The sequence below is a fragment of the Rattus norvegicus genome, chromosome 2 (genome assembly GCF_036323735.1).
Source record: "Rattus norvegicus strain BN/NHsdMcwi chromosome 2, GRCr8, whole genome shotgun sequence".
NCBI lineage: Eukaryota > Metazoa > Chordata > Mammalia > Rodentia > Muridae > Rattus > Rattus norvegicus.
In genome coordinates this window covers 186,566,025-186,572,772 of record NC_086020.1, presented here as the reverse complement: position 1 = coordinate 186,572,772, position 6,748 = coordinate 186,566,025, and the positions used below count along the sequence as shown (strand labels likewise).

The 6,748-nt window shown below is 42.7% G+C and overlaps 1 non-coding gene across 1 annotated transcript; it reads right to left on the bottom strand.

The window, feature by feature from the left end:
- Positions 1-632: 632 nt before the first annotated feature.
- Positions 633-703, bottom strand: Trnag-ccc1 (transfer RNA glycine (anticodon CCC) 1). The gene has a single exon. It is a non-coding gene; the product is annotated as a tRNA-Gly (tRNA).
- Positions 704-6,748: the final 6,045 nt, after the last annotated feature.

The following is a 6,748-nucleotide window of genomic DNA, read 5'->3' as shown; positions in this document are numbered from 1 at the left end:
AGTTGGTGGCAAGCTCCTCCTCCCTACTGAGCCGTTTTGCCCATAACCTTATTTCTGTTGTTCACTTTCCTCGAAGCCTCCCCAAATGCTAAGAAATATAAACAAAACTCAAATTCTGTTTTTGTTGTTGTTGCTTTTTTTGTTTTTGTTTGTTTTGCTTATGAAAGGTATAGTTTTTGCGTCGACTCTGTTAGCAAGTATTGCTTGGGATATAGAGTCTTCGAACTCTAAAAGGCTGGTGGAAAATGCAGAGAACACAGAGTGGCTTCATCTGTCCAGGGTACACAGGTCCTTTGGCTCCTGTGCCTCCTAGTCTGGGTTTCTAGGGCTCTGGATCTGCCCAGGACATTCCTCCTGCAGCCGCTTCCTCTTTTCCGTAGGGAATCGCAACCAGTGATCAGCTCAAGGTCCAGCTGGAAGCATGAACCTTCTAGCTTTTGGGATTTCCAAGGTTCTGTTGGAAGAAAACAATCACTTTCGGTGTCTACATTAAGTACCACACAGAGGCCTGCCATTTTAAAGTTGAACTCTTTGGTCTGGTCTGGGAACAGCAGTATTTCAAATCTAACTGTTGCAGACATCATGCCCTCTTTACTAAATAGAAATTTGAGAAAATTTGAAAACAGAGACTCTGCATTGGCCGGGAATCGAACCCGGGTCTCCCGCGTGGGAGGCGAGAATTCTACCACTGAACCACCAATGCTCCCTGTAGAAGCATTCTTGAAGGATAGAAAGATCTAATTTCTTTAACAAGATGTGTGCTTTGCTTTGATCTTATTATTGGCTAAAAGCTCACTCATTCAAAACAAATGCTTTTATACAAGAATTAATGCTAAAGAAAACTGTGAGCGTCTGATTCCCCTGACCCCGTTCTATCCGGAAATCAATTCTTTCAGGCTGCACGCGCCTCTTATTTCTGATCCCCCATTTTCAAATTTTAACTTCAAATGGATGCTTCGGTGTTTGTCTCCGTGTTTATAAGGTGGTCAGTCTGTGGGTGACAGAAGTAAAAGTCTAATCAAAGAAGAAATAAGAGGAATTAAAATTAAAGACAATATAGGGGCAGAATCAAGACAGACATAATCGAATTTTGGTTTGAAGACTTAGTTTTCATATGTTTCCTTAGATAAAAACTCCAATCTCAATACTACAATTTGTGTCTGGTTTAGTTATTTAGATTTATTGGACTCTCTACAGACTCTCTGCCCCATCATCAACGGCACTCCTCCACACATTATTTCTTATATCAGTTCAAAAACTGGCTTCCCTGAATCCTTGCAACATTGTATCTCAAGTGACCATTTTTCACTATAAACCTGGATACTACAGTCAAAAGAAGACAAAACCTGGTCTATTGTTACAGGCATGTGTTACTCTGCTTCAAACCCTATGACAGACACTGAAGGAAAAAAATGAACAGAAAAAAAATTATTTTAACTCATAGAAGTTTTAGAAGTTGTCTTAGGATTCTCTGACTGTGACACACACCCTAACCAAAAGGCAATCCCATCTTTATCACAGACAAAATAAGAATCTCGTATTACTTTTCTCCTAAGTAGTCTCACTCTGCATATATGCTGTTATTATTTAGCATAGGTCTAATTTTTTTTTTTTTTTCCGGAGCTGGGGACCGAACCCAGGGCCTTGAGCTTCCTAGGCAAGCGCTCTACCACTGAGTTAAATCCCCAACCCCGGTCTAAATATTTTTAACCCTTCATAGTTTTTATCTTGAATATCTTCCCAAAGCCCATGTGTTAAGGACTTGATCCCCAGCCTGTGGCATTATTGGTGGGTGGACCCTTTAAGAGGTAGGAAGTTAAACATGGGTGTGCCATTGATGGGGGCACTAGGACCCTGGCCTCTCTGTTTCTTTGCTCCTCTGACACCATGAGGTAGAGAGGCTTCCTCCACCTGCCCACTCAGCATAGCGCACAGGGCCGCTGCAGGACTGAGGCAGCAAGGCCAAGTGACTAAAGAGAAAAGCCTGAGATAAACAACTTGTAAGGAAGAAAATTTGTTTTGGCTCATAGCATTTTGTCACAGTGACGAAAAGCTAACGTACGCAAGAAAATCATCCACATGATTCTATATAGTTAATATGTGCTGGACATTTTGTGTCAAGTTGACACAAGCTAAAGTCGTCTGAGAGGAGGGATCCCCAATTAAGAAAATGCCTCCATAAATTCAGGCTGTCGGCAAGCCTGTAGGATATTTTCTTAATTAGTGACTGATGGTAGAGAGCCCAGCCCATTGTGGGTGGTGCCATCCCTGGGCAGGTAGTTCTGGGGTCTATAAGAAAGTAAGCTGAGCAAGCCAGTAAACAGCGCCCCTCCATGACCTCTGCATCAGCTCCTGCCTCCATGTTCCTGCCATGTTTGAGTTCCTGTCCTGACTTCCTTCGGTGATGAACAGTGCGGTAGAGCGTAAGTCAAATAAACCCTTCCTTCCTCAACTTGCCTTGGTCATGGTGTCTCATCGCAGCAGTGGTGACTCTGAGACACAATAGCAATTTAGGTTTATCCACATGGATTCACTTCTGCCTTGCCCCACACTTCATTTTGTATCTCTCTCTTCATGAGACCATTTTTCCCTTCTGTCAGAAGCAGTATTACGTTTTTTTTTTTTTCTTCATGTTGGTCTGTTGTCTGCCTATGATGAATTGTTTCTGGTCTCCTTCCTCCCTGTAAACATCATTATTTTGCTTTGATTATTTTTTTTTTCCTTTTCTTTTTTTCGGAGCTGGGGACTGAACCCAGGGCCTTGCCCTTGCTAGGCAAGCGCTCTACCTCTGAGCTAAATCCCCAACCCTGCTTTGATTATTGAAAGCTATATATATTCTCTCCTTCAGGGTTCTAGGGATTTACTATACACAGAATTCTAAGAGACAATTACTTTCCACATACTGAAGCACTTGCACTTGCTTTCTGCATCCAGAAGTCAATAGTTCTTTACCTGCTGATTTTGGGGGGTGGGGCAGAGTTCTGAATTTCGATTTACCTCGTTTGATGGGTTAGCCTTATAAAATCTGTTGATTAATATTTTCATTAATTTTAAACTTATTTTTTTAAGATTTATTTTATTTATATGAGGACACTGTAGCTGTCTTCAGACATACCAGAAGAGGGTCCTGGATCCCACCATGAGCCACCACGTGGTTGCTGGGATTTGAACTCAGGACCTCTGGAAGAGCAGTCAGTGCTCTTAATCACTGAGCCATCTCTCAACCCTTAAACTTATTATTATAACATGTGCATATGTATGTGTGTGTGTGTGTGTGTGTGTGTGTGTGTGTGTGTGTGTGTGTGTGTGTAGAGGTGAAAGGGCAGACAATTTTGTGGAGTCAGTCCTCCTTCAACCTTTACATGAGTTCTAAAGATTAAATTCAGATCCTCCTGCTTGCGGCAAGCATCTTGACTCACTGAGCTATCTTGCCAGTCCAACATGTACTTTCATATTGTTTAAGAACTGAGAAACGTCTTCAATGCACCTTCAGTCTCTTGCTTCATTCTTCCCCTATTTGGTCCTTGTTAGGTACTGTCTAGGGTTGTTTTCTGTCTTGGAGTGGTTCCTCTTTTGTTAAACTCTTCCACTTGTTGCTGTAAAATTATATAAAAAAATGCTGTCTTTTATCCCCCTAGGTCTGGCACCGCGGTGCCCCAAGATATCTGGTAGATATCTTCATCTCAATCAGCAAAGCATCTCACCTGCTTTGCTCTATCCCACATCACACTGTTGATGGCTTCTGAGTCTGGCAGCAATCTCCCTGCCCATCTAGTTCCCAAGGCAGGTTGCCACCATGCCAGACATACACGTGTCTCCAGTCACCACACATTCTCTTGAACTTAAATCGCCACATGAAAGAACACACAACACAATAACCTCTGATCCAATTGATAAGATATAATTTGCTCTTCTAGACATACAAAGCCATGTACACATCCATCCCTTAAGAATATCCATAACAACCTGTAAATGTACTGAGAGGAATCTTGAGCCTCCATGTTTTCTCGGCTACTTTTCTCCTCACTCCTTCCAGTCTCTTCCCCTCTCTAAAACTTTTCTCCCACCCTTCCTTCCTTCTCATCCTACACCCACTGAGTTGTTGATTTTGTTACTTTTATTTCATTTAATAGTTTCTATGTACCCTATAAATGTTTTTATAGTTTCCAGTAATTTGTGTGTACAGTGTTAACAAAACCCTTTGACTTTCACAGTGTTAATCCCAAAGATTCAAGAAAGATGACATTGTCTTTCTGCCATCTTCTCTCACTGGTGAGTGAGTGTTTGTAAAGCTCTGTGTTCATCCATCCGATATATGTGCCATCCCTTTACTCTAGTCACCGTGTGAGAATGAATGTTCTGTCAGAAGCTCTCAAAGGCATCACAACACTGAGAAGACAGGCAAACTCCAGGTCCTCATCAGGCCGAGGTCTAGAGTCATCATCGTTTGGTTCTTAACTGTGATGACAAAGCATGGCTACATCGGTGAATTCGAGATCATTGACGATCACAGAGCTGGGAAGACATGGTTGCAAGGTGATTGGAACATGGTAGTCATAGCAACCTTCTGAAACAAAGGAGGGAGCGCAAGATGGTTGTAATAACCTGGTTTGACACACAGGTATAACTGCTGTTTTCTAGTACAAGGTGAGGCAAAGTCCAATCCTTGAGAAACAGACTTAATTATAAACAGTAAGAACCTAGTTTGTCTTTACTATAAGATGGCTTTCAAGCCCGCGATGGAGGCAGCTGGCTCATCTTGTTGGAACCTTACCTCTTGACGATGGATTGCACCTGGCTCAGGGAAAAAGGAGCAGCCTCTGGTGAGAAGACATGATTAGAGTTTCTGAGTCTGAGCTTCAGGTAACCTGTATACACCAGTGTGGACATGGTAAGCTACTTTGCTGTTAAGACCATCAAGAGATTAAGGCTCCCATGAGACCAGAGTGCCCCCTCAACCCCCAGCAGCTCCCGATGCTGCCCCTCCCCCCTTTACAGTAAGCCGTGGTTCTTACCCTGGGTCTTTCTAATAGACTGGTGTCATGTTTGATCCCTAAGACTCATTTAATCCCGAGTGCTTAGTGGACACGTAGGAAAATCTCCTTCATACTAGTGCGGTGGCACACATCTTTGATCCCAGCGCTTGGGAGGCAGAGGCAGGTGGATCTTTAGGAGTTTGAGGCCAATCTGGTCTACAAAGTGAGTCCAGGATAGCCAGAGCTTGTAACACACACACACACAAGGAAACCAACTCAAAAAGCCAAAAAGGAAACAAACCTCTTTCTAGGCAAACTCCCCCAGATCTGTACTGTTTCATTAGCAATTTTAGGTGGTGTATTTTACGGCTTTTCTGAAATTTTCAATATTGCTGACATATTGAGAATTGATTTCTAGTACCTTCTGCTTGCTTTTATCTTTGAGTGTGCACTACAGAAAATACGTAAGTGGAGGCGCAGCTTTTCAGCAGGTACTTGTCTTCCTCAGAGGTTTCAGGAGCTGGGCGAGCACAGGAAATTGCTGTGCTGTCAGATAACTGCAGCTTGTAGAAAAGTACGGGATGGGAGCTTATGGACTCACTTGACTTAGTGAGCTGACAGGTTAATTCTCTGCCATCATATCCTCCAGAGGCTGTGCGGATAGGACTGGGCCATGTCACAATCCTGGAATTATTCCCAACTGTGAGGAATACGTTACACTATGACATCAAGAGGCCTGCGCTTGGGCACCCCAGCCATCATGGCGCTTACACCACAGGTTCAGGCATAATTTACTGTTGGGTCTGGCAATGGTCATTGTGATTGTTTTCTGCCTGTTTTATTGGGTCACTATGTGGTCTGAGATGACCTTGAACTTGCTCTGTAGCCCACACACTTGACCCTTTTGTGCTTCTGTTTTAGCCTGTTGAGCACTGAGATAACACGATTGTACTGCCATGCTCAGTCATTGTTTCCTAGTTTAATGGTTTACACATTTCCTATCTCAAAATGACATTTATGTGACATAAATGTGTTTGTGGACACTGCCATTTTAAAGAATTAATTGTATTTTTAATTCTGTGTTTGTATGTGTGGGCATGTGCACGTGAGTGTAGATGCCCAGAGTGGACAGGCACTGAATCCTTCTGAAGCTACAGGTGGCTGTGAGCTGCCCAGTGTAGGTTCTGGGATCTGAGCCTTGGCCCTCTGCAAGAGCATGAAGCACTGTTAACCCTGAGCCGTCTCTCCAGCCCCCTGCATTCTCATCTTTTAAGAAGCAGGTTGTCTTCAAAGACACCAGATATTAAAGACTACTTGGACACTGTTTTTGTAGAGGCCATAATGTTTTAAGGTGAGCAGAGTCTATGAACTTTTAGGCTAAGGAAGAGGCCTGGGTGGTGAATTGCATCAACTGGAAACCAAATTGGGAAGATGTTTTCTTTGGGCTTAGAAAAATAGAAGTAAAGAGTCCCTGAAATGACTGGACCCACCCCTCACATCCGAAGTGCGAGGACAGTTTTCAATTTATTTAACCAGTAATAACAGAGAGCCCCCTAGCAATGGAGTTCATCAAAACGAAAAAAATGGATTATAGTCTGTCTCAATTCCTTTCTGACCTATAGGCTCTTGAAACTAAAAGCAATTAGCCCTTTTTTTAATTCTAGTGTGGATAATATTTTTGAAATATCAAAATCTAATGGCATTTTCTAGAGAAATGGTTCTTACCTTGTGGGTTGTGACATCAGATATTTAATTATGATCCACAGTAGTAG